Here is a 27,223-nt window from a genome sequence, read left to right as displayed (position 1 = left end):
TGGTACATCCATACAATGGAATACTATTTGGCAAGAAAAGAACAAACTACTGATAGATGAACCAACATGATTAAATCTTAAACACATTATGCTAACTGAAAGAAACCAGACTCAGAGATTACATATTATATGATTCTATTTCTATGACTTTGAAAAAACAAAACCTACAGGGGTAGAGAACAGATCAGTGCTTGGGAGTAGATGGAAAGTTTGTATATAAACAACAGAAATAAATTCTTGGAGTGATGGAATTATTCTGCAACCTGATTGTGGCAGTGGTTACATGAGTTCATTCATCTGTCAAAGCTCACATGAACGTTTAGCCAAAAATAAAAATACAAAAGAATTTTACTTCATGTAAATTTAAAAATACATTTTCCAAAAAATGCAGATGAACTAAAGAACTACATCTGAAAATGAAAGCTAAACTTAGAAAAGCGTAGCATAAGAGAAAATATAACGTTGTGGCTTTGATGATTCAACAAATCTAAAAGAAAATAATTATACGTTTAATTCTGTTAAAATTTAAAACTTTTGTGCAAAAAAGAGTGAAAGGCAAGCTACACATTAGGAGATGGTATTTTCAATACCTATAAACAAGTAAAAGGTTTGTATTCAAAATATACAAAAACATCTACAAATGAGTAAGAAAATGTCAAATAACAACAAAAAAAATGAGCAAATAAAATGAGTAAAGGTTAATGGAAAATGTAAACAAAATGGTCACAAACATGAAAATATGTGCTATTCTGCTGATCATGACAAACAAAATTTAAAGCAAGATATATTTTGTACACCTTTGTATCTGATACAAGACATCCAAAAATAAAAATTTTAGATCTACTAAATATGCAAGCCAAGAATTCCAGTTTTGCAAATAACTCAAGAAAAGCTTTCTCACATATGCAAAAATACACATGTATTCATACAATGAAATATTATAGTAGCCAAAATAAACTAGCATTTATTTATATGTATATATATCTGTATGTATCAATACAGATAAATTTAAAGACCATTATACTAAGCAAAATAAGCAAGCACTTACATAAAGATCATATCACGTATAACAATTCCCTTGGAGAGAAAAGGAAGGAGAAAGATAACCGTTTATGAATAAATGCCTATGCAGATATAGTATAAAGCCATGAATGACAGCCATAACACTGTTGTTTCAGAATAATTGTTTCTCTAGAGTTAAAAGGAAGGGACAAGGGACAGGGAGGAATACACAGAGGATTTTAAATAGTTCTATAGATTTTTATTATTTAAAGATTTTCAAGCAAATTTGGCAAAATGCTAAGATTTGTCAAAGTGGAATGGAAGCCAAGAGTTACATTATATTTTACAGCAAAAATTTTTCAAAAATATAATACCCAGAGATGCATTTGTAGAGCCTATCTTTAAAGCATGCTATTCTCCATATTTGAGATAAATGTAACATTTGGGTCAGAGATACATCCCAGGCAGTTTATAAGACCATTATAAAAGAAGAAAGAAAATGTTTCATTTGTAATCACATTTACATTTTTAACCTTTACTAGATTTCTAAAATTTTATTCACAACAATGTTTACAATTGGTAATGGAACATATACCACATATGTGGGAGATAGCATAAGCTTAACAAATTGGTAGCTGCTTAAATATTTGGAGATTGCTGCACTAGGTTGAGATTCTTAAGCTTCAGAGTACATAGGTATCATCTGGGGGTGTGTTTGAAATGCAGATTCTTGGGCCCCATTTTGGATGTTTCAATTTAGTCAATTTGGGGTTAGACCCTGAGTTTGCATTTTTAACAAACACCTCAGATGATCCTGAGGCAGGTTTCATGGGACCATATCTGGAAATCGAATGCTCTAGAACAACACTCTCATAAGCAAGTATCACAAGGAAGGAGGTGGCAGCTTAATCTCTCTAAATTTCTGCAGTAGAGCAAGCTTTATGCTTTCTATATGATTTCAGTGACAGAATGTCACATTAGGCCACCTAGTTTCTATTTCCATTGACAGTGCAAGAAAAAAAAAAGAATATGGCTTTTAAGATAATTTTCAGACAACGAGGTTTTTTTCTTCTTTTTTTATCTACAGAGGAAAAAAAATGAGTAAGAACTTCCTACTCTGTATATACTCTTTTCAAATACGTCCCATGGTCAGAAGGCATAAAAGACATTATCCTTACTTCTGCACTTGGGGACCATTGTGAAATATATCCCCTTATATCCTCACAATAGTTTCATGCGACATTTTACAGGTGCAAAAACAGTAACAAGTAGCAAGAGACAGAGCAAGGACAGACTCCCAACTGACCCAACCTCTAAAACTTTACACTACAACATGCTCCCCAAGCATTTTCTACAGCTGGCTTAAGTATGAGCACTGCTGTTTCATTATCCCTAGTGAAGTCCATGTAGCGTGAAAATTCTACAGAAATTTAAAATCCTTACAGAAAGGGATTGGATATACAAGGTTTCATTTTGCCACTAGTTACTTCTAAAACTCTTGGGCATATCTAGCTACAGCACCTTCTGAATCCAAAATCAAAATTACATTAATTGGGAATTAACAGTCAAGATTCGGTAGGCAAAATCTTTTTGTGCATCATCAAGTCAGGCTGTCTTGAGTCAGCTGGTTTGCTGACCCTAGTATTCTTAGGATTCAGTCTTCTCTGTGGAGTTATTCAGTCCTGAACTTTTGAATTTTTACCGCGTTGTCTCTAAAGACAACTAGATCTATCCTTATGAGCCTCTAATATTACAATATGGGAATTCTGAGAAAATGAAATATGTTTATTACCAGGAAGTATGGAGTTCTTAATCAGCCAGGTTTTAAAGCATTTATAAATGTCTTGCTAGACAGAGTACTTTGCTCAATACTGAAGAGATCATGATAAATAGTCCCTGATTTTAAAGAGCTTGTTCTTTGTATTTCTTTTAATTTTTTAAATTTTTATTTGTACTTAAGGATCTGGGGTACATGTGCACATCATGCAGGATTGTTGCATAGGTACATACATGGCAAGGTGGTTTGCTGCCTTCATCCCCCATCACCTATATCTGGCATTTCTCCCCTCATTATCCCTCCTCACCCTCCCCACCTCCGCTGTCCCTCCCCTAGCTCCCACCTGCTGACCACAGTGTGTGATGCTCCCCTCCCTGTGTCCATGTGTTATCACTCACAGGCAGGTGTTGAACAATTAAAGAACTTTTTCCAACAGTTGATCACATTCAGCCAGAATCCAGAATCCCTAAATTCTTGACTTGCCACTACCTACTTGGGTGAGGAATTTGAAGAAAAAAGACCAAACAGATACAACAGATTATGATTAATTGCTTTGTTATTAAAATATATGTGTATATATATATATATATATATAGACACACACACACACACACACACACACACACACATATATATAATATTAGCAAACTGCACTAACTTGAAATCTGGTTATCTAATACCTGGTTCAAAGTAAAAGAAAAATCATGTTAAAATATTTGTATATATACACATATAAAGTTCTCCCTTTCTTGGTTCAAAAGAAGTTGGAGAACCCCATCCAATATAGCAAGTTCAAAGGAGTCACCCTAAATGCAACAATTCTTTCAGAGAAAAATGGAGTGCCCAACTTAAATTTATCAGCACAGGCTCTTAAAGCTACAAAATAAAGCTGTAGAATTTATGGGTAACATTGTTCTTAAACAAATGGAAAGCTATCTGCACAGAGACAGAATATGACTGCATAATTTCTTGGTCTCTGGGGGGAAAGAATCTTGTCTTTACTATGAAGCATATATGTATTTTTTTTCAAATGTAATATATATCATAAGACACACGATATTCTTTTTTTAAAGCTTAAGTTCTTCTGGGTCCCTTTTACTGAATTTCATGATATTATCACAGCCTGTTTTGGATTTGATCATTGGGAGAGAAGTTTCTACTGGCAAAGAAATATAGAATTTTGGAGCTAGGTCATTATGCTTTGTTTAAGCTTAGTTTTAGTTACAAGCTCTTTCTAGAAAAAAATGAATTTATTTGGTCTAAAATATGCATCTTATGTGCCAGAAAAGAAGGCAACAGCAGCAGAAAAAGTCAAAACGTGTTGTACCTGAGAGAAATCACATCCATACACTTAGTTTGATAAGTATTTGGATTCTACTACTCACATTTTTTAACAGATTACTTATCTTGAAATAACACTGATTGTTCATTAAGAATGGGGCAGGGGATAAAATACAGATCAAGACAGAAAGATGGTATGTAGCATCTTTAGGAAGATAACCTCAGTAATCCAGGGCGCTATTTATTGGCTATGGTGAAAAGTAGACTACCTTGGAGATGGAAGTCAAGTTGCTTCCCTGACCCATTCATTAATTTCTATGCATTATCAGATGTGTCTGTTTCCCCTTTTAATTTGCATACTTCTTTGCATGTAGACACCACATCATACTCATTGCATACCCACAGTAATGCTTAGAAGACTGGTTTGTTCAAAATTTCATAACATATTGTTTGTTAAATAAATATTTTAAATTTATTGAATATGAAAAAAATGAGACCCAATTTTTAGGACCTAATGAATCCAGTAGATCAATTATTATTGGCACTATCTATATTTATGATATAAAAGAAGAAATTAAAGTATAATGTCCAATAAAATTATCCCTGAAGATACTTGCAGTCATAATTTTGGCTTACTTTGGTAAGGCAAACAGGATTTTTACCTGCCGGCTTTTAAACAAAGTAAATCAATAGCAGCAAAAAAAAATTCCATTTGAAAATTATAGTTTATCTGCTTTGGACTAGTAAATATCTGAGTAGCCTGGCTGTCTAATCCAAAATAGTGTTAGTAAATGCTATATAGTGGATTCCAATTTTATCTGTGTAAATGCATCTTTAAAAAATAAAACATTTAATTGTTGAATCACAGGTTGGAAATTTAAGTCTTGATTCTATTAATACCAAAAATTTAAAAGGATACCTTCTTTTATATTGATGATCACACAAGATTACATTATGTGAAAAATGGATGATTAAGACTATTGGAGGGGAAAACTGCCTATTTCTCAATGTTATTATGGATGTAGACCATATGGTATGATGAAGAAGTTCAACAATCTTTTAGATGTTTATGACAAAGTAGCTATCATTGTAATTTCATCATGTGCTATCCTTGTGTTGAATGTTTTACATAACTATCCATTATCTATTGAATCTTTACATAATCCCCAGAGATATCCACCATTTTATAGATACAAAACTGAGATTCAATGATGTAACATGAATAGCCGTAGGCCAACTAGTAGATTAAGGATTTGATGATAAAGGTTGTGCTTTTAAGCTTTCCAGGAAAGGCATAGTTGATGGTGGATTTCTTCTGAAATAACTAGAAACAGTAGCAAAATGTAAGTAATGGAAGAGGAAGAAGACTGAGCACATTAGATGATATAATGCATGGAAATACTAACAATGGTTTTTGGTTATGAATGCAGAAACCATGCCGAGTATAATAAAAGCACAATGTAACTCTGTATCCACTGAAAGTGCTTGCACACTTCCTGTTTAAACATGGAGTACCAAGTACGGAAGTCATCAAGTAAAGATATATTTTTTAACGTGAAGTTAAAATCAAAGTAAACCTGTTATTACTAATAATATGTGTCAGTCAGATTGGATTTCTTCAAAATTTTTAGTTTGGGGCTGACACATGAAGATAAATAGCATTTAAAATTTGTTCAGTGATGTGGGTTCCTCACAGTGAAGCAAAGAAAACAAAAGTAACGTTTCCTAATTTGCATTCATTGAAAACATTCCTTTGTATTTACTCCTCCAGATAGCTAATGAATACTTACATGTTCTTACTAGGTGTTTTTTTTTTTTTTTTTTTTTTTCATTTGATGTACTTTGCAGGAACCAACAATTGAAAAGAATATCCAGAAGGAAGAAGAAATAAAGGAAGCATTAGTGTCTACAGTCTCCTGTGTTTTTAAACTCAAACGAATACACATCCTGTTGTTGTAATGTTTTCTATCATTTAAAAGAAAAATAAAATAAAAAGCACTTTTTTTTCACTTTTAACCATTTGTGACAATAGTTACAAATGCAAACACTGAAACTCATAGATATTCTCACAGTATCTGATCACCCAAAGGTGATAAAAGTATTTTTAAAAATTAAGTATTAGTATATTCTAGTTTTCAATTAACTTCACTGAGATATTAGGGAAACAGCTAATCAGGAGCTGAGTTGGGGAATTTGACAGAAAACAATGTACAAAGATTATTCATCTTCTAATATCTCTAATATTTTTCCTTATATTTCCTTGTGTTTCTGTTTTCTGGTTCCAATCTATCATTTTAAAAAAATTTGTATTGTTATTTTATCATTGTTACAGTAACTGTATTAAACCCCCTCTGTGACTTATGATGCTATTACAATACCAAGAGATCAAAAGTAGTTCATCAAACCTAAAACAGCCTGTTTCACAATGGTGAGACCATTATATATGTGGCCCTTTTATTGGAGGTTTGCATTTTATTAGCCTTTAGCCATTAAACTATACTCATTTAAAATGCATTTTTGATATTTTTCCACCCAGGTTAGTGGTCAGACTTTCCATGTGAGATCACTTTTCAAACCACACAGGGGAACCCATGTGTAGAAAATGGGATTGCTGAGATGAGCAGGCAGATTATACTACAGCACTACTGAAATGACTGGAATTTTCAGCAAGGGGAATTAGAGAGGCAGAAGCTCTGTAAAAGGAGAGTCTGACAAGTCTCACTGAAGGTTTCCCATGAGACACTAATTGAGGACTGAGTGGGTCCTTTAGCTGAGAATTAAGACAAGAAAATAGAATAACTTTCAAGGTTTTTATAGTTTTTAGCTTTACATTTAAATCTTTAATCCATCCTGAATTAATTTTTGTATATGGTGTAAGGAAGGGGCTCTACTTTCAATCATCTCTGTATGGCTAGCCAGTTGTCTTGGCACCATTTATTGAAGAAGGAGTCCTTTCTCTATTGCTTGTTTTTGTCAGTTTTGTTGAATTTCAGATGGTTGTAGGTTGCAGTCTTATTTCTAGGTTCTCTATGCTGTTCTATTGGTCTGTGTTCGTTTCTGTACAAGTGCCATGCTGTTTTAGTTTCTGTAGCCCTGTAGTATAGTTTGAAGTTGGTTAATGCCTATAGTTTTGTTATTTTTGCTTAGGATTGCCTTGCTATTCAGGCTCTTTCTTGATTCCATATGAATTTTAAAATAGTTTTTTTTCTAGTTTTGTGAAAAATATCATTGGTAGTTTCACAGGAATAGCAGTGAATCTATAAATTGCTTTAGGCAATATGGCCATATTAATGAATTGATTCTTTCTGTCCATGAGCATGGAATGTTTTTCCATTAGTTTGTGTCATCTCTGATTTCTTTGAGTAGTGTTTTGTAGTTTTCCTTGTAAAGATCTTTTACCTCTCTGGTTAGCTGTATTCCTATGTTTGTGTGTGTGTGTGTTTGTGTGTGTGTGTGTGTGTGTGTGTGTGTGTGTGCGCGCGCGCGCTGCGATGAGACTGCATTACTTATTTGGCTCTAGGTTTGACTTGTTGGTGTATAGGAATGCTAGTGATTTTTGCACATGGATTTTGTATCCTAAAACTTTGCTGAACTTGTTTATCAGCTTAAAGACCTTCTGGGCTGAAGAAACTATGGGGTTTTCTAGATACAGGATCATGTCATCTGCAAACGGGGATAATTTGACTTCCACTCTTCCTATTTGGATGCCTTTATTTCTTTCTCATGACTGACTGTTGTGGCCAGGACTTCCAATGCTATGTTGAATGGGAGTGATGAAAGAGGCTACCTTTGTCTTGTGCCAGTTTTCAAAGGGAATGCTTCCAGCTTTTGCCCATTCAGTTTGATGTTGGCTGTAGGTTTGTTATAGATGACTCTTATTATTTTGAGATACGTTCCTTCAATACCTAGTTTATTGACAGTTCTTAAAATGAAGGGATGCTGAATTTTATCGAAAGCCTTTTCTGCATCTATTGAGATAATCATGTGGTTTTTGTCTTTAGTTCTGTTTATATGATGAATCACATTTATTGATTTGCATATGTTGAAGCAACCTTGCATCCCAGGAATAAAGCCTACTTGATGATGACTGATAAGTCTTTTAATGTGCTTCTGGGTTTGGCTTGCTAGTATTTTGTTGAAAATTTCTGCATTGATGTTCATCAAGGATATTGGCCTGAAGTTTTCTTTTATTGTTGTGTCTCTGCCAGGTTTTGGTATCAGGATGATGTTGGCCTCATAGAATGAGTTAGGGGGGAGTCCCTTCTCCTCATTATTTTGAAATAGTTTCAGCAGGAATGGTACCAGTTCTTGTTTGTAAATCTGGTAGAATTCAGCTGTGAAATTTTTTTGATTGATAGGCTATTTATTACTCAATTTCAGAGCTAATTACTGGTCTGTTAAGGGATTCAATTTCTTCCTTCAGTCTTGGGAGCATGTATCTGTGCAGGAATTTATTCATTTCTTCTAAATTTTCTAGTTTATGTGCATAGAGATGTTCATAATATTCTCTGATGGTTATTTGCATTTCTGTAGGGTCAGTGGTAATATTCCCCTTGACATTTCTAATTGTGTTTATTTGGATTATCTCTCTTTTCTTCTTTATTAGTAAAACCCAAAACCATAAAAACCCTGGAAGACAATTTAGGCGGTACCATTCTGGACATAGGAACAGGCAAATATTTCATGATGCAGATGCCAAAAGCAGTCATAGCAAAAACAAAAATTGACAAATGGGATCTAATTAAACTAAAGAGCTTCTGCACAGCAAAAGAAACTATCAACAGAGTTAACAGATAACCTATAGAATGAGAGAAAAATTTTGCAAACAATGCATCTGACAAAGGTCTATTATACAACATCTATAAAGAACTTATTTTTACAAGAAGAAAACATTATTAAAAAGTGGGCAAAAGACACGAACAAACATTTACAAAAAAGATATTCATGTAGCCAGCAAGCATATAAATGAAAGCTGAACATCACTGATCATTAAAGAAATGCAAGTCAGGACTTGAACACAGACCTGGAACAAGCGGAGCTAATAGACATCTATAGAACTCTACACTCAATCCACAGAATATACCTTCTTCTCAGCACCACATCACACTTACTCTAAAACTGACCACATAATTGGAAGTAAATCAATCCTCAGCAAATGCAAAAGAAGAGAAATCATAACAACCAGTAGCAGACCACAGTGCAAGCAAATTAGAACTCAGGATTAAGAAACTCACTCAAAACTGCGCAACTACATGGAAACTGAAAAACCTGCTCTTGAATGACTGCTGGTTAAATAATGAAATGAAGGCAAAAATAAAGATGTTCTTCAAAACCAATGAGAATGAAGACACAATGTACCAGAATCTCTGGGACACATTTAAAGCAGCGTCTAGAGGGAAATTTATACCACTAAATGCCCACATGAGAAGGGGGAAAGATCTAAGCTCGACACCTATCATCACAATTTAAAAAACTAGAGGAGCAAGATCAAACAAATTCAAAAGCTAGCAGAAGACAAGAAATAACTAAGATCAGAGCAGAACTGAAGGAGATAAAGACACAAAAAGCCCTTCAAAAACTCAATAAATCCAGGAGCTGATTTTTTGAAAAGATCAACAAAGTAGACCACTAGTTATACTAATAAAAAAGAAAAGAGAGAAGAATCAAATAGATGCAATAAAAAACAATAAAGGGCACATCACCACCAATTCCACAGAAATACAAACTACCATCAGAGATTACTACAAACAACTCTAGGCACATAAACCAGTAAATTTAGGAGAAATAGATAAATTCCTGGACTCTTAAATCCTCCAAAGTATAAACCAGGAAGAAGCCAAATCCCTGAATAGGCCAACAACAAGGGCTGAAGTTGAGGCAGCAATTAATAGCCTACCAACCAAAAAAAGTTCAGGTCCAGGTGGGTTCACAGCCAAATTCTACCAGACATACACAGAGGAGCTGGTACCAATCCTTCCAAAACTGTTCCAAACAATACAAAAAGAGGAAATCCTCCCCCTAACTCATTTTATGAGACCAACATCATCCTGATACCAAAACCTGGCAGATACATAACTAAAAAAAAAATTTCAGGCCAATATCCATGATGAACATAGATGCAAAAGTCTTCAGTAAAATACCAGCAAATGGAATGCAACGGCAGATCAAAAAGCTTATCCAGGAACATGGGGGGATCCCAAGATGGCTGAATAAGAGGCAGCTCTGTAAAGCAGTTCCCAGTGAGAGAGACGCAGAAGCCGAGTGATCTCCACAATTCCAAATGAAGTACCAGGTTCATTTTGTGGGTCTGGTTGGACAGTGGGTATAAGCCAAATAGGGCAAGTTGTGGCAAGGTGGGGCAGTGCACCACCCAGGAGGAGCATGCAATCGACCAGAGGACCAGGGGATCTCCCCCTCTGGGACTTCAGTTTGGATACAGTGCTCTACCCAAGCCCTCTACAACCGACAGAACAGGAGATCTTTGCCGGGCTGAAAAGCCTTAGCAAGCTGCCTGAACAGGGCAGAACAGCACCTTCCACTGGCACCAGGGCTGTCAGCATAGATCTAGGTGGAAGCACTGGCCAAAAAGCCAGTGGGATGGAGCTACCTGCCCCACAGTAAGAAAGGGAATGGAAAGCAGGGAAACAGCCCAAACAGCAAGATGGTCCCCTGCCGCACAAAGCCCACCAGGCCAAAAAACTCTCACTACAGAGTTAGGCACCCAGAAAGTCCGTTAGAGAGCAACCAGGAACTATCCATCTCGGTGGGCCAAAGGGAAGCTGCCATTGCAGAAGCCGGCCTAATTTTCCTGAGTAAATAGAGGCAGCAGCTCCACTAAATCTGTGGCAGCCCAGCAGTGCCTCTGCAGGCAGACAAAGGAAAGGTCACCTCCCCAAGCAGCTATGTGAGATCAAAACTATATAAATCCAAGAGATAAGGAGAAACCAGCACAAGAAGAATGAAACCATCAAAAACCAGAATACCTCTCCCCAACTATGAGATCACAACTTCTCACCAGCAAGGGAACAAAGCAGGACGGAGAACGAATTTGACAAACTGACAGCAGGCTTCAGAAGGTGGGTAATAACAAACTTCTCTGAGTTAAAGGAACATGTTCTAACCCAATGCAAGGAAACTAAGAGCCTTGAAAAAAGGTTAGATGAAATGCTAACTAGAATAACCAGCTTAGAGAAGAACATAAACGACTTGATGGAGCTGAAAAACACAGCACAAGAACTTCATGATGCATACACAAGTTTCAATAGTCAAATAGATCAAGCAGAAGAAAGGATATCAGAAATTGAAGATCAAATCAATGAAATAAAATAAGAAGGCAAGAAAAGAAAACAGAGTGAAAAGAAATGAACAAAGCCTTCAAGAAATATGGGATGATATGAAAAGACCTAATCTACTCCTGATTGGCATACCGGAAGATGACAGGGAGAATGAAACCAAGCTGGAAAACATTCTTCGGGATATTATCCAGGAGAACTTTCCCAACCTAGCAAGGCAGGCTAATATTCAAATACAGGAAATACAGAGAACACCACAATGATACTCTTCTAAAAGAGCAAACCCAAGGCACATAATTGTCAGATTCACCAGGGTTAAAACAAAGGAAAAAATACTAAGGGCAGCCAGAGAGAAAGGTCGGGTCACCCACCAAGGGAAGCACATCAGACTCACAGTGAATCTCTCGGCAGAAACCCTACAAGCCAGAAGAGAGTGGGGGCCAATATTCAACATCCTTAAAGAAAAAGAACTTTCAACCTAGAATTTCATATCCTCCCACACTAAGCTTCATAAGTGAAGGAGAAATGAAATCCTTTATGGGCAAGCAGTTGCTGAGAGATTTTGTCTCTACCAGACCTGCCCTGCTAGAGCTCCTGAAGGAAGCACTAAATACAGAAAGGAAAAACCAGTACTAGCCACTGCAAATAAAGAACCAAATAGTAAAGACCAATGATGCAATGAAGAAATTATTATAAGCCAACCAACGGCAAAACAACCAGCCAGTAATAAAATGGCAGGACCAAATTCACACATAACAATATTATTATTAAATGTAAATGGACTAAATGCCCCAATCATAAGACACAGACTGGCAAATTGGATAAAAAGCCAAGAACAATTGGTCTGCTGTATTCAAGAGACCCATCTCATGTGCAAAGACACACATAGACTCAAAATAAAGGGACGGAAGAAGATTTACCAAGCAAATGGAGAGAAAAAAAAAATAGCAAGGATGGCAATCCTAGTCTCTGATAAAATGGACTTTAAACCAACAAAAATCAAAAAAGACAAAGAAGGGCATTACATAAAGGTAAAAGGATCAATACAACAAGAAGAGCTAATGAGCCTAAATATATACACACCCAATACAGGAGCACATAGAAACATAACACAATTTCTTAATGACCTATAAAGAGACTTAGACTCCCACACATTAATAATGGGAGACTTTAACACTCCACTGTCAACATTAGACAGATCAACGAGATAGAAAATCAACAAGGAAATCAGGACTTGAATGAAGATCTGGACCAAGCGAACTTAATAAACATTTACAGAACTCTTAACCCCAAATCCACAGAATATACATTCTTCTCAGCACCACATTGCACTTACTCTAAAATCGACCACATAATTGGTAGTAAATCGCTCCTCAGCAAATGCAAAAGAACGGAAATCATACAGTCTCTCAGACCACAGTGCAATCAAATTAGAACCCAGGATTAAGAAACTAACTCAAAACTGCACAACTTCATGGAAAATGAACAACTGGCTCCAGAACGTGGACTGGATAAATAATGAAATGAAGGCAGAAGTAAAGATGTTCTTCAAAACCAACAGAACAAAGATACAACATACCAGAATCTCTGGAACACATTTAAAGCAGGGAAATTAATAGCAATAAATGCCCACATGAGGAGAAAGGAAAGGTCTAAAATTGAAACCCTGTCATCAAAATTGAAAGAGCTAGAGGAGCAAGATCAACAAAACTCAAAAGCTAGCAGAAGACAAGAAATAACTAAGATCAGAGCATAACCGAAGGAGATAGAGACACAAAAAAACCCTTCCAAAAATCAACAAATCCAGGAGCTGGTTTTTTGAAAAGATCAACAAAATAGACTGCTAGCCAGACTAATAAAAATGAAAAGAGAGAAGAATCAAATAGATGCAATAAAAAACAATAAAGGGCACATCACCACCAATTCCACAGAAATACAAACTACCATCAGAGATTACTACAAACAACTCTATGCACACAAACTAGTAAACCTGGAAGAAATGGATAAGTTCCTGGACACTTGCAGTCTCCCAAAACTAAACCAGGAAGAAGTTGAGTCCCTGAATAGAACAATAACAAGGGCTGAAGTGGAGGCAGCAATTAATAGTCTACCAACTAAAAAATGCCCAGGTCCAGATGGGTTTACAGCTGATTTCTACCAGACATACAAAGAGGAGCTGGTACCATTCCTTCTGAAACTATTCCAAACAATACAAAAAGAGGGAATCCTCCCCAACTCATTTTATAAGCCCAACATCATCCTAATACCAAAACCGGGCAAAGACGCAACTAAAAAAGAAAACTGCAGGACAATATCCATGATGAACATAGACACAAAAATCTTCAATAAAATACTGGCAAACAGAATGCAACAGCAAGTCAAAAAGCTTATTCATCATGATCAAGTAGGCTTCATACCAGAGATGCAAGGCTGGTTCAACACACAAGTCTGTAAATATAATCCATCACATAAACAGAACCTAAGACAAAAAACACATGATTATCTCAATAGATGCAGAAAAAACCTTCGACAAAATTCAACAGCCTTTTGCTAAAAACTCTCAATAAACAAGGTATCAGTGGTACATATCACAAAATAATAAAACGTATTTATGACAAACCCACAGCCAATATCATACTGAATGGGCAAAAACTGGAAGCATTCCCTTTGAAATCTGGCACAAGACAAGGATGCCCTCTCTCACCACTCCTATTCAATATAGTATTGGAAGTTCTAGCCAGAGCAATCAGGCAAGAAAAAGAAATAAAAGGTATTCAATTAGGAAAAGAGGAAGCCAAATTGTCTCCATTTGCAGATGACATGATTGCATATGGAGAAGACCCCATTGTCTCAGCCCAAAATCTCCTGAAACTGATAAGCAACTTCAGCAAAGTCTCAGGATACAAAATCAATGTGCAGAAATCAATAGCATTTCTATACACCAATAACAGACAAACAGAGAACCAAATCAGAAGTGAACTCCCATTCACAATTGCTACAAAGATAATAAAATACCTAGGAATACAACTAGCAAAGGAGATGAAGGACCTCTTCAAGGAGAGCTACACACCACTTCTCAAGGAAATAAGAGAGGACACAAACAGATAAAAAAACATCCCATGCTCATGATTGGGAAGAATCAACATCATAAAAATGGTCATACTGCCCAAAGTAATTTATAGATTCAATGCTATCCCCATCAAGGTATAAATGACCTTCTTCACAGAACTGGAAAAAACACTTCAAACTTCTTATGGAACCAAAAGAGAGCTTGCATAGCCCAAACAATCCTAAGCAAAAAGAACAAAGCTGGAGGCATCATGCTGCCTGACTTCAAACTATACTACAAGGCCACAGTAATCAAAACAGCACGGTACTGGTACCAAAGCAGAGACATAGACCGATGAAACAGAACAGAGGCATCAGAAGCAACACTACACATCTACAATCATCTGATCTTTGACAAACATAGGAAAAACAAGCAATAGGGAAATGATTCCCTATTTAATAAATGGTGTTGGGAAAACTGGCTAGCCATGTGCAGAAAGCTGAAACTGGACCCCTTCCTGACACCTTACACTAAAATTAACTCCAGATGGGTTAAAGACTTAAACATAAGACCTAATACCATAAAAACCCTAGAAGAAAACCTAGGCAACACCATTCAGGACATAGGCATAGGTAACAACATCCTAGCTAAAACACCAAAAGCAATGGCAACAAAAGCCAAAATAGCCAAATGGGATCTAATGAAACTCCAGGGCTTCTGTACAGCAAAGGGAACAATCATTAGAGTGAATCAGCAACCAATAAAATGGGAAAACATTTTTGCCATCTACCCATCTGACAAAGGGCTAATCTCCAGAATCTACAAAAAACTAAAACAGAAACACACAAACAAACCCATCAAAAAGTGGGCAAAAGATATGAACAGACACTTTTCAAAAGAAGACATTTATGGGCCAACAAACATATGAAAAATGCTCATCATCACTGTCATTAGAGAAATGCAAATCAAAACCACACTGAGATACCACCTCATGCCAGTTAGAATGGCGATCATTAAAAAATCTGGAGACAACAGATGCTGGAGAGGATATGGAGAAATAGGAACTCTTTTACACTGTTGGTGGGAGTGTAAATTAGTTTAAACATTGTGGAGCCATAAAAATTGATGAATTCATGTCCTTTGCAGGGACATGGATGAATCTGAAAACCATCATTATAAGCAAACTGACACAAGAACAGAAAACCAAACACCACATGTTCTCACTCATAGGTGGGTGTTGAGCAATGAGAACACATGGACACAGAAAAGGCAACATCACACCTAGGGTCTTTTGAGGGGTGGGGAGCTAGGGTAGATATAGCAAAGGGTGGGGAGTTTGGGGAGGGATAACTTTGGGAGAAATACCTAATGTCGGTGATGAGGGGGATGGAGGCAGCAAACCACTGTAGCATGTGTATACCTATGTAACACTTCCTGCAAGATCTGCACATGTACCCCAGAACTTAAAGTAAAATAAATATATATAATAAATAATATATATAATAAATATATATACAATAAATAAATATATATAATAAATAAATATATATATGAAATGCAAATCAAAACAACAATAGAATACAAGTCTTATACCAGTCAGAAAGACTATTATTACTAAAAAGTCAAAAAATAATAGATGCTTGTGAGATTGCAAGAAAAAAGAACACTTATACAATGTTGGTAGGAATGTATATTAGTTCAATTATTGTGGAAGACAGTGCAGTGATTCCTCAAAGACCTAAAAACAGAAATACAAATATACCCAAAGGAATATAAATCATTCTATCATAAAGACATGTGCACATGTGTGTTCATTGCAGCCCTATGCTTTAACTTGCCATTCACAATAGCAAAGCCATGGAATAAACCTAAATTATCATCAGTGGTAGACTGGATAAAAAAAAAATGGTACATATACACCATGGAATATTATGCAGCCATAAAACGAATGAGATCATGTCCTTTGCAGGAACATAGCTAGATCTACAGACCATTATCCATAGCAAACTAATGGGGGAACAAAAAACAAATGCCACATGTTCTCACTTATAAGTGGGAGCTAAATAATGAGAACACACGGATACACAGAGAATAACAACACACACTAGGGCTTAATGGAAGGTGTAGGGTGGGGGTAGGGAGAGGATCAGGAAAAATAACTAATGGGCACTAGGCTTAATACCTGGCTGATGAAATAATCTGGACAACAAACTCCCATTACAGAAGTTTACCTTTATAATAAACCTGCACATAAACCCCAAACTTAAAAGTTAAAAAACAAAGACCTAACAGAGTGGCTACTATAAAACCAAGATCTAAATGGAGACATGTAAATTATGCAGGGCTATGAAAAAATACAGTTTAGTCGCAACCAGAGTGAAGAAGTCTCACTGAGAACCTGAGGCATTCAGTTGACACATAAGAAGAGGCTCTAGGATCAAAACTACAAATAGAGTGAGGCCTATGCCTAAAGACTAAGTAAAAAAAATAGATCCATCCTAACAAAGCATAAAACTAAGCCTGACAAGATCAGGAGTACCCAACACTGATTTAACAGCATGCCAGGACAAAATAAAATACAATTTAAAGAAAAATAACATAATTCAGCCTCTCTCCATTGTATATTCACAATGCCCAGTATACGTTTAAAACTTACTAGACATGAAAAAGCAAGAAAATATTCCCAATATCAAAGGGAAAAACAGAGTCAAGACAGACACAAAAGATGATGCAGATATTGAATTTAACAAACAAGGAACTTAAAACTGCTTGTACAAATATCTCCACAGTCTGTAAACAGCTCTGTAATATAAGCAGAGAAATAAAAGGAATCAAATAGATATGGCAAGTACAATACTGAACTGAAAAAAGAAATCACTGGACAGCTGATTGGAACCCAGTCTGAAAATTACGGTGAGCAAAGATGAAAAGCAAAATAAATAGAGCTTCAGTAACCTGTGAGAAAATACTAACAGTACATATATATATATATATATATATATATGTGTGTGTGTGTGTATATATATATATATGTAGAGCTCTGCTGTGACATATTGGGAGACAGTTCTTATATATATATATACACACATATACATATACATATATATATATATATATATATATATATATATGTAAGTGGAGCTCAAAAAGAAGAAAAAACAAAAGAGATAACAGGGCAGATGAAAATTTCTGAAAAAATAATTGCCCCAAATTTCTCAAATATAATGAAAAATACCAACCTATAAATCCAAGAAACTCAGTGAACACAAAGATACACAAATTCAAAGAAAACCGCATCTTGATACATTGGTGTCAACTGATGAAAACCAAAGATGAAGAGAAAATTATAAAAGCAGTCAGAGAAGAAAGATATTATATACAAGAAGAATGAATGATAAGTCTAACGAGTAACTTCTCATCTGAAATAATGAAGCCCAAAAGATAATAAGGTGACAACTTTAAATTGGTGCAAGCAAACCAGATTTCTATATCCAGTGAAAATATTAATATTTTTCACGTATGCAGGAGGAATAAAGACATTTGCAGGTAAACAAACGCTGAGATAATTTGTCTCGTCTGTGCTACAAGGAATGCTAAAGAAAGTTCTTCAGCACTGGAGGTAAATGATACAATATGGAAATCTGTATCTATAATAAAACATGAATAACAAACAAATGATAAATATTTAGATAAATTTTAAAATCTTTTCCATTTCTGCTGTTAATTTTTGAAAAAGACAAACTACTTCCCAAAGCAAAAGCAGTAAAATTTTATTGTGGAGTTTATAATGTACGCGTAATTGAAATATATGTCTATAAGAGGTGATATAGTTTGGATATTTGTCCTCTTTTCTTATGCATTTCCCAGCCTCAGATATTTCTTTATAGCAACACAAGAGTGGATTAATACATAACATATTTATATTTTACAGTAACTGGTATAATATTCATTCTAACCACACTGTAGTGAGTTAGAGCTGAAAAGTCAAAAGGAAATAAAATGGAATGCAAAAAACATTGAATGCAAAAAGGGAAAAAGAGCAAATAAATCACAAGATGATAGACTCAAATCCAACCGCATCAATAATTATATTAACTGTAAATGAACTAAACAACTGTAATCAGAGATTTTTCAGACCAGATTTTTAAAAGCAAGCACATGTTTTCTAGAAGAGATATTATCTAATCAATATTTCTCACATACCTATGACATGTGTAGTACTCTGTAATGCATTTATATCTCAAAAAAAGGTGTAATAAATTTATCACTTGGAGAAGTTTAAATCCGGTTGTTAGGAGTTGGTTAAGGGGAAAATACTATATGAAAACACATAAAGCAGTTAAAGTAATCATATTTCTCTTGAATTCGAGACACTGAGCAGGTTTTGCTGTTTACACTAATTCTCTTCTTTCTCTGATAGTGGAAATAGCATCCTATTTGTATTGATCCATTTGTAGTAAAATTTATTGATCTTATTTTTTTGCTTTGTCTTTTTAGACTATTTCTTTTAGTTAAAATTAATTCCGTTTAACTTTCTTATTAACTTCCTATTTTAAACTTTCTATTATGTTTACAAAGTGCCAGATAGGTATTTTTTAGGCATAATCTGCTATTCTGTCATTATAATTCCATAACAATGTATAATTTAGAGGATATTTTCCAGCACTTTTCTCATTTGTACTTAAATTGCATTAACTCAGAGTTGAACACTAACAATTTTTTAATATACTTTGTTTTTTAGAAGTTTAACATTTACAAAAATGTTAATGAGATGGTGCAGAGAGTTTTCATATGCTCTGCATTCACTTTTTAAAAATTTTAATAGCTTTGGAGGTAGAAGTGATTTCTTGTTACGTGGATGAATTATATAGTGTGAATTCTGAGATTTTAGTGCATCTGACACCCAAGTAGTGTACACTATACCCAATGTGTAGTTTTTTATCCCTGGACCCCTCCCACCCTCCCCGTTCTGAGTCTCTAAGGTCCATTATATGATGCTGCTTGCCTTTGCATACTTACAGCTTAGCTCCCACTTATAAGTGAGAACATACAGTTTTTGGTTTTTCCATTCCTGTGTTACTTCACTTAAGCTAATGGCTTCCCACTACATCCAAGTTGCTGCAAAAGACATTATTTCATTCTTTTAATGGCTGAATAATATTTCATGTGTATGCATACCATATTTTCTTCGTCTGCTCATTAGTCAATGGACACTTAGGTTGGTTCCACATCTTTGCAATTGTGAATTGTGCTGCTATAAACATTTGTGCCTGCACTCACTTTTGCATATTATTAAATTCTTATAAGAGTTTTGTTCATTTGTTACAGCAATTAACCAATACTGATATTGTTATTATTAGGGTCCATAGTTTATTCATATTTCCTTACTTCTCTCCCCAGTGTCCTTTTTTCTGTTCTAGGATCTCATCCAGGATACCATTTTACATTTAGTTGTCATACCTATAAGCTCCACTTGGCTGTGACAGACAGTTTCTTAATTTTCCCTTGTTTTTAACGACCTTGAAATATTTTGAGGAATATTGGTCAGGTATTTCATAAAATGTCCCTGAACTGAAATTTGTCTGACATTTTTCTCAAAATTAGACTTGGGTTATGAGTTTAAAGTAGGAAGATCACAGAAGTAAATTTACCATTTTCATCATATTACATCAATAATATATACTGTCGATGTGCTTTAGCACTATTGATGTTAACCTTGATCACCTGGCTGAGGTAGTTTCTACCAGGTTTTTCCAAGGTTAGGTTATTCCCATACTGTACCCTTTGGGAGGCAGTCACAGTGCACAGCCCATCCTTAGAAGTACAAAGTTGTGCTTCCCCTTTGTGTCAGTTAGCATCTCCAGAGAAACAGAACCAAAATGTATGTATACATATTTATATTTATAAATAAATATTTATAATTTATGTTTTAATACACATTTACTTTAAAGAACACATGTATATACACATATACACATATATGCACAACTCCTTAAAATATACAAAAAAACACAAATTATAATATATACAGTTGACTTTTGAACAATATGGGTTTGAACTGGTAAAATCCACTTACAGATTTTTTCAACAATATTCAGATTGAAAATACAGTTTTCCAGGGATGTGAAACCCAAGTAGATGGAGGGCCGAGTTTTCATATATTTGGTTCTACAGGGCTGACTACAGGACTTGAGTACATGCAGATTTTGGCATATGTTGTTGTGGGGGGGCGGTCCTGGAACCAAAACCCCAATTACAAGAGACAGCAGAGGGTTGATTGATTCACTTTAAGGGATTTTTGTCTCACAAAATTATAATGGCTTACAAGCCTAAAACAACAAAGCAGGCCAGCAGCCTGGAAACTCACACAGGATTTCTATGTTACAGTCTTGAGGCAGAATTCCTTCATCTTTGGGAAACCTCAGTTTTTGCTCTTAAGGCCTCCAAATAACTGGATGGAGCCCACCCACATTACTGAGGGTGATATCATTTACATTAAGCCAATTATTAATCACACCTACAAAATACCTTCACGGTCACATGTAGACTATCATTTGACCAAACTATTGGGCAACACATCCTAGCCAAGTTGACACATAAAATTTAACCATCACAACTTCCTTGAGTGTGTTGTATCTGCATAAATTATTTGGAATTATTTTTCATGAGTGCTTTGTCTCTTCTCCCCTTTTTCTTTATTGACTTATTTATATCAATATAACACAAGAATATCTATCTATACTTGGAGTTATAATACAACATTTATTAATTTATATTGTTGCTCAAATTGTTCTAGCTTTGGCCATTGAAAACTCTCGATTTGCTCCTGTGTCCCTTTGACATACTTCCACCATTTATTTTATTTTTTTAGCACTTCCTTACCGTTTAGCAAAAGATGCTCCAGGCTCATCTTGTATATATCCTTCCCAGACCTGTAATCAGCCATTTCTCTAAAGAGCCCTGGCTTACATTATTGAAGAATGATATTAGAAACCAAGACCTTGGTGCTAGAAGTGTTCATTGCTACTGGGGTTTCACTACTTTTAGGTTTTCTCAGCTGAGGGAGCAAGGAAATATATGCCTGTATACTAAACCATGTATAAAGTTGTATGTATAATATTTCTATTCTTAACCATTTGTGTCTATATGAAGCTAAACATGAGTTCACACTTATGTCACCAACTCTAATTTATTATCACATGAATCATTGTAGCTTCCTCCCTTTGCTGCCTGACTCTCACTATCCACCATTAACTTCATTGTTCTATTCATATGTATATAGAATACACACACACACACACACACACAAACATACATTTATATTACACACACAAATATATATACACATACACACACACACACACACCAGTGTCAGAATTGTCAACCGTTTCCTCATAAGAAACAATTTTATCAACTAGAATCAATAGTGATTATATGTAACACTTTCGATTTTAGTCTTACAGTCTCTACGTTTCCAAAGTTACTTAATCAGTACCTTTTCCTCCTATCTTATGCACTGAGATTGTTACATACACTCAGTAATACAGTTAGATTCTTTTTTTTTTTTTTTTACCATCACATTCATTCTTGGGTATGCTACATCCTAAATGATTTTTTCAAATTTACACCCCTTAAGATTCACTTCTTGTGCTATAAAATTTAATGAGTTTTGAAAAACACATAATGCCATGTATAAACCATTACAATATCAAACTGCATGGTTTCATCACCCTAAAATTTTCTGTATTCTTTATTTAATCTTCTCTCCTTTCTCCCAAACCCCAGGAACCACTGAGCTTTTACAGTTACTTAGTTTTGCCTTTTCCAGAATGTTATATGATTGAAATCGTACAGTATGTAGCCTTTTCAGAGTGGCTTCTTTTATTTGGCAATGTGGATTTATTTAATCACCTATAATTAACAGGTTATTTCCTTTTATGGCTCATCAGTGTTCTACTGTATAGACATACCATTGTTTATCCATTCACCTACTGAAGGATATCTTGGTAACTTCCGGTTTTTAGCAATTAAGATAAAACTTCTATAAACATTTGCATACAGGTTTATGTAGAACAAAAATGTTCAGATCAGTTGGGTAAATATCTAGGAGTACAATTTCTGGAGAATATGTTAAACTTATGTGTGGCTTTGTAAGAAATCACCCAACTGTCTTCCAAAGTAGATGTGCTATTTTGTATTCTAATTTGCAATGGATGATAGTTTCCTTTGCCCTACATACTCCCAGCATTTGGTATTGTCAGGTTTTTATTTTCTGCATTTAATTTTAGCCATTTAATAGATGAATTCTGGTTTTAATTTGCAATCCCTAATGAAGGGATGTTCAGCATCTTTTTACATTTATTTTTGCAATTTATGCATCTTCTGTGGTAAAGTGTCTATTTAGATCTTTGTCCACTTTGTAATTGGGCTATTAGTTTTCTTATGATTGAGTTTTTAAAAGTTCTTTGTAGTAATCAGTTTTAATTTTAACAGTATTTCGATGCCTACTGGAGAAACTCACAACAATCATGACTGTCTATTCTCTTATTCTACATTTGGGTTTTTAAAAATTTGATAACAGTTTAATATGATGCACCTACCACCAAAAACCTTTCAGTAAGATTTTGTACATATGGTTGTTTCCTTCCTAATCACCCAATCCTGAAACACAAAACTCCCTGATCTCTTAATAGTTTATCTTTTCTTCACTAAGGAGATACTGTTCAGTCTATAAAATTCTGGCTGACCCAATACTTGGGTACTGTGTACTTCCAGCCAAACAGCCTGGAAAGAAAAGAAGAGTAGAATTATGGTTTGTGTCTGGCAATAACAATCACAGGAGACTTTTTTCTTACAGAAAAACAAATTCAAGAAAGACAGAGGTTCACAAATGGTGTAGGTTATTCACCAAGTAGCTCTTCAGCCACACATAATCCATATTTTGATGATTTTATATTTTACAATCCCCCGAATAATACCTTAAAGTGCTTCACTTTTTATCCACATACTCATAAATCACTCTTGGCTCAAACTGCAAAAAGTGAAGAGGAAAAACACATCAGTTGTTTTTCTAAATCTTTGCTTATTTTTCTGGCCTGTGAGAGACTGGGTAAACTTTTCTGGACATCTTTTACAAGGCCTAAGAGGCAGTGTAGCAAAGTGGTTAGAAGTCCAGGTTTTCAGCCAGACCGCTTGAGCTCTCACCAGCTATGGCACTGAAGTCATAGCAGCCTGGAGAAAATTCCTTAACTTCCTTGTATCCCAGTTCCTTAATCTCCAAAGTAAAGATAATAATTATATCTACTTCACAGAACTGACAGAAGAATTAAATTAGTTAATACTTTGTTACAGGAAGAGAATAGTACTCAAAATCTGACATGGAAAAGCTGAATGTATTCTATCCTAAAGTAAGAGCTATGCTGGTCAGGCATAGGCTCATTGAGCAAAGCAAACTGTTGAATATATATTAGGGTACTTGAGAAATGCATGATTTGCAGATGTCTTAGTTAAAAAGGCAGGAGGATCACGAGGTCAAGAGCTCGAGACCATCCTGGTCAACATGGTGAAACCCCCTCTCTACTAAAAATACAAAAATTAGCTGGGCATGGTGGCGTGTGCCTGTAATCCCAGCTACTCAGGAGGCTGAGGCAGGAGAATTGCCTGAACCCAGGAGGCGGAGGTTGCGGTGAGCCAAGATCACGCCATTGCACTCCAGCCTGGGTAACAAGAGCGAAACTCCATCTCAAAAAAAAAAAAAAAAAATAACATGTCGGCAGGAGTTTTCTAAATCTGTCTTACACGTGTGGTTTGTGTTGTAGAAGTGGGCTAATATCAGCATCAGCTTTAAAAGTATATTCACTGGAATAAGTCCACTACTGGTTGGCCAACTTTGAAGGCTGTCACTAGTTGGCTGAGTTTCAGAGACATGTTAAATGAAACAAATAGTCATGTATTCATTCAATAAGTTTAAAACCAGCTCTGGTATTTACTTGTTATAGTGGTTAAACTGCCTGTTTCTTTCCTGAATGCTTGAAGGAGTACTTGTTTTTTAACTTAGATATCATACAGGTAAGAAGTACTCAGCAAATGTTAGCTACTATGTTTTAGGAATTTTAACTTGATTCGGTTCATAATGAATGTTTGGGAATAATACATCTTTAGCATATTTTTATTCCTAGGTCACAAATTTCTAATTGCAAAAGTTAGAACGTGAAGAATTTAAGAGCTGACTTACAGCCTCCTCCATCATTCTAATAATTGCAGTAGCCCTATACATTGATACAACCACTATTTTTATGCAGAAATGCAGGGCTGTACAAATAAGTGGGCAGGAAGAAAGGTGGAAAATTGCTATGAGTAAGTAGTATCATGAATTAGAACATGTGATATGCTACATTTATGAGATATCCTCTACATACACTTTGTGTGGAAAGCAGAGATGTGATTTCCTTTGGAGAATCTCCATGCACACTAGGCCATTCTAAACATGTCTGAAGAAAAGGACTGCAAATCCAGAACCTACACTAAAGCTCCAGAGCAGATAGTAGAGCCAAAGGTATTGTCTTTCTTTGTATATTGTCTTATTTGTGTATGTAAACTTCATTCTATGAATAATGCACAAAATGAATCTTTTACATCTTTGTCTACATTTTTTTTTCATAAACAGTTAATACACCATTATGGTATATAAAGGGATGAACCAGGTATAGGAAAGCTTACTACATCTGCATCATATCCCAAAGTCTTTATGACTCCTGTTCAAGTTGAGCATTATTTTTTCTTCTTGTTCTTCTTTTGTACTCAAATATTGAAATGCACTCAAATATTGAAATGTACTCTATAAATCTCTTTCAAGAGTTTCTCACTAATCATCCTCTAACCGCTGAAATGTGCATTAATATTTCCATTTTTCAGAGAGTAAAAAAAGTTAGAGCCATATGTCTAGTGTTAATCTTCTAATAAATTACATCAATCTGAAAATAGCCAACATTTTTTTTCTCTTAATGTCGTGAGGAAATCAATATATTTCATCTTTTTCTTTGGAAAAAACATTCCCTGAAGAATTCCCTCCCCCCAAAAAATTGGGACTTCCATATAATTTTCCACAATAATCTATGTATAAAATTATAACTTGATATCACAAGTTGTTAACCATCCTAAAACAATTAAATATGACTTTAAGAAGAGAGAGAAATGGCTTGACTTTGCAATATAAAACAATTCTAAATCATTTCCCCATTAATATATGTGTATGTGGTGAGTGATAATGAATGTCTAAGGTGATGAAACATAACTATGATGCAGTGAGGTGTTGTCAAGAATTTTTTTTAAATTTCCAATTAGTGTTTGGAGAGCTTTCACTACAATGTCATCAGCTACAGGCCTGTGTGAAGGCATTTTCACTGCTGACGAAACCAGAAAAATATCATGTCTTTCCAAGACTTACACAAAGTGAGAAATGTAATGTTGCACACAGACTTTTTCAGGATAGAAAATGACATTTTAAAAAACTTAACTCTTGTTCCACTGACTTTTCATTAACTCTTCTAGGTCATCACTGCTACTCATTAGGAAGGTAGGACTCAGTGAGATAAAATATATTTTCCCATCTTATTAAAACAATTTGCCTTATTATTAATATAGATTTTTCTGACTTTATAGATAAGTTTTAGCTTATCCCTAATGCAGCAAGAATATAAGGAGTTAGTGTCTAATAGGTCAAGAAGAATTTCTTTGATTTTAGAAGCAGCTAGCTCTCATGTATTCTTCTGTGATTCAAAAGCTTGCCCAGATAGTTAGATGTTGGCTATTCCCCAGGTGTTGTAGATCACAGACTAGACTCCTAGAAAGAATGAAAAAAGAAAAATGTGTCCTGTTTACCAAGTGAATAATTACACAGATATGCTTATGTCAATACTTCTCTTAAATCCAACAATATACGATCAAACATAACAAAATTTATTTTAAAGAAAATTCAAAAGATTTGGCAAAACATTTCATTTTCATATTATTTCAAAAATTATCTTCTGATATGCAACTTGAAGGAAGGTATTAGGAATTTATTTCTTAATCTAAATGTCAGAATTCTACCATCTAATCCTATTCCAATTCCTATTCCCTTTGCTATATTATTAGTTAAATGCTGAACAGGTTACCATTCTTCAATAATAAGATATAATTTTATATTCAACTTGAACAATATAGCAAAAAATAGAAGTTTTATTAGAATACTATGTAATTTTAAAGGACACATTCAAGCCTTTCAACCAACAAGCGTATACTGATGCTTCAATGTGTTTAGCACTGAAATCCGTGTGATGCCTGATCTCTTATTTCTCAGGGCTTATAAAATAGAAGGCAAGTACAAACACATATGGATGAAATAGTTCAGTGATAATGCAAGTCTGTATGTCTATGACCACCAAAAGGAAGAAAATTAACTAAAAAATTGTCGTTTCTTTCAGCAGCCTAGAAAAGTATCAAGGTAGAACAGGAAGGAAAGTGAAGGGGCTCAAATCATGATTGCTTCTAACTAGTTAACCTTTCTGAAACTCAGTTTCTTCTTGTTGTACTATGCAGTGGTGCATGTTCATAGTTTCTGAGATCCCTTCAAAAGGTGGATCCGTTGGATCTGGAAAACTTGGAGAAGCTGTACAAAAGAGTTAGAATTTCCACTGCATCATGAGATTTGAGAAAGATTCGATCAGTGAGAAAGAATAACAGGAAATGGGATTACTATGAAGAAAATCTAGAAATAAAAGCAGAAAATGCCATCGTCAGGAGATAGTGACAAACTTAGAGTGAAAATGAAAGTGGATTGAA

Source organism: Sapajus apella, unplaced genomic scaffold, assembly GCF_009761245.1.
Source record: "Sapajus apella isolate SASKATOON/1434 unplaced genomic scaffold, GSC_monkey_1.0 scaffold64, whole genome shotgun sequence".
NCBI classification, from domain to species: Eukaryota; Metazoa; Chordata; class Mammalia; order Primates; family Cebidae; genus Sapajus; species Sapajus apella.
The sequence above is the reverse complement of the archived record's forward strand: the minus strand, read 5'-3'. Positions refer to the sequence as shown.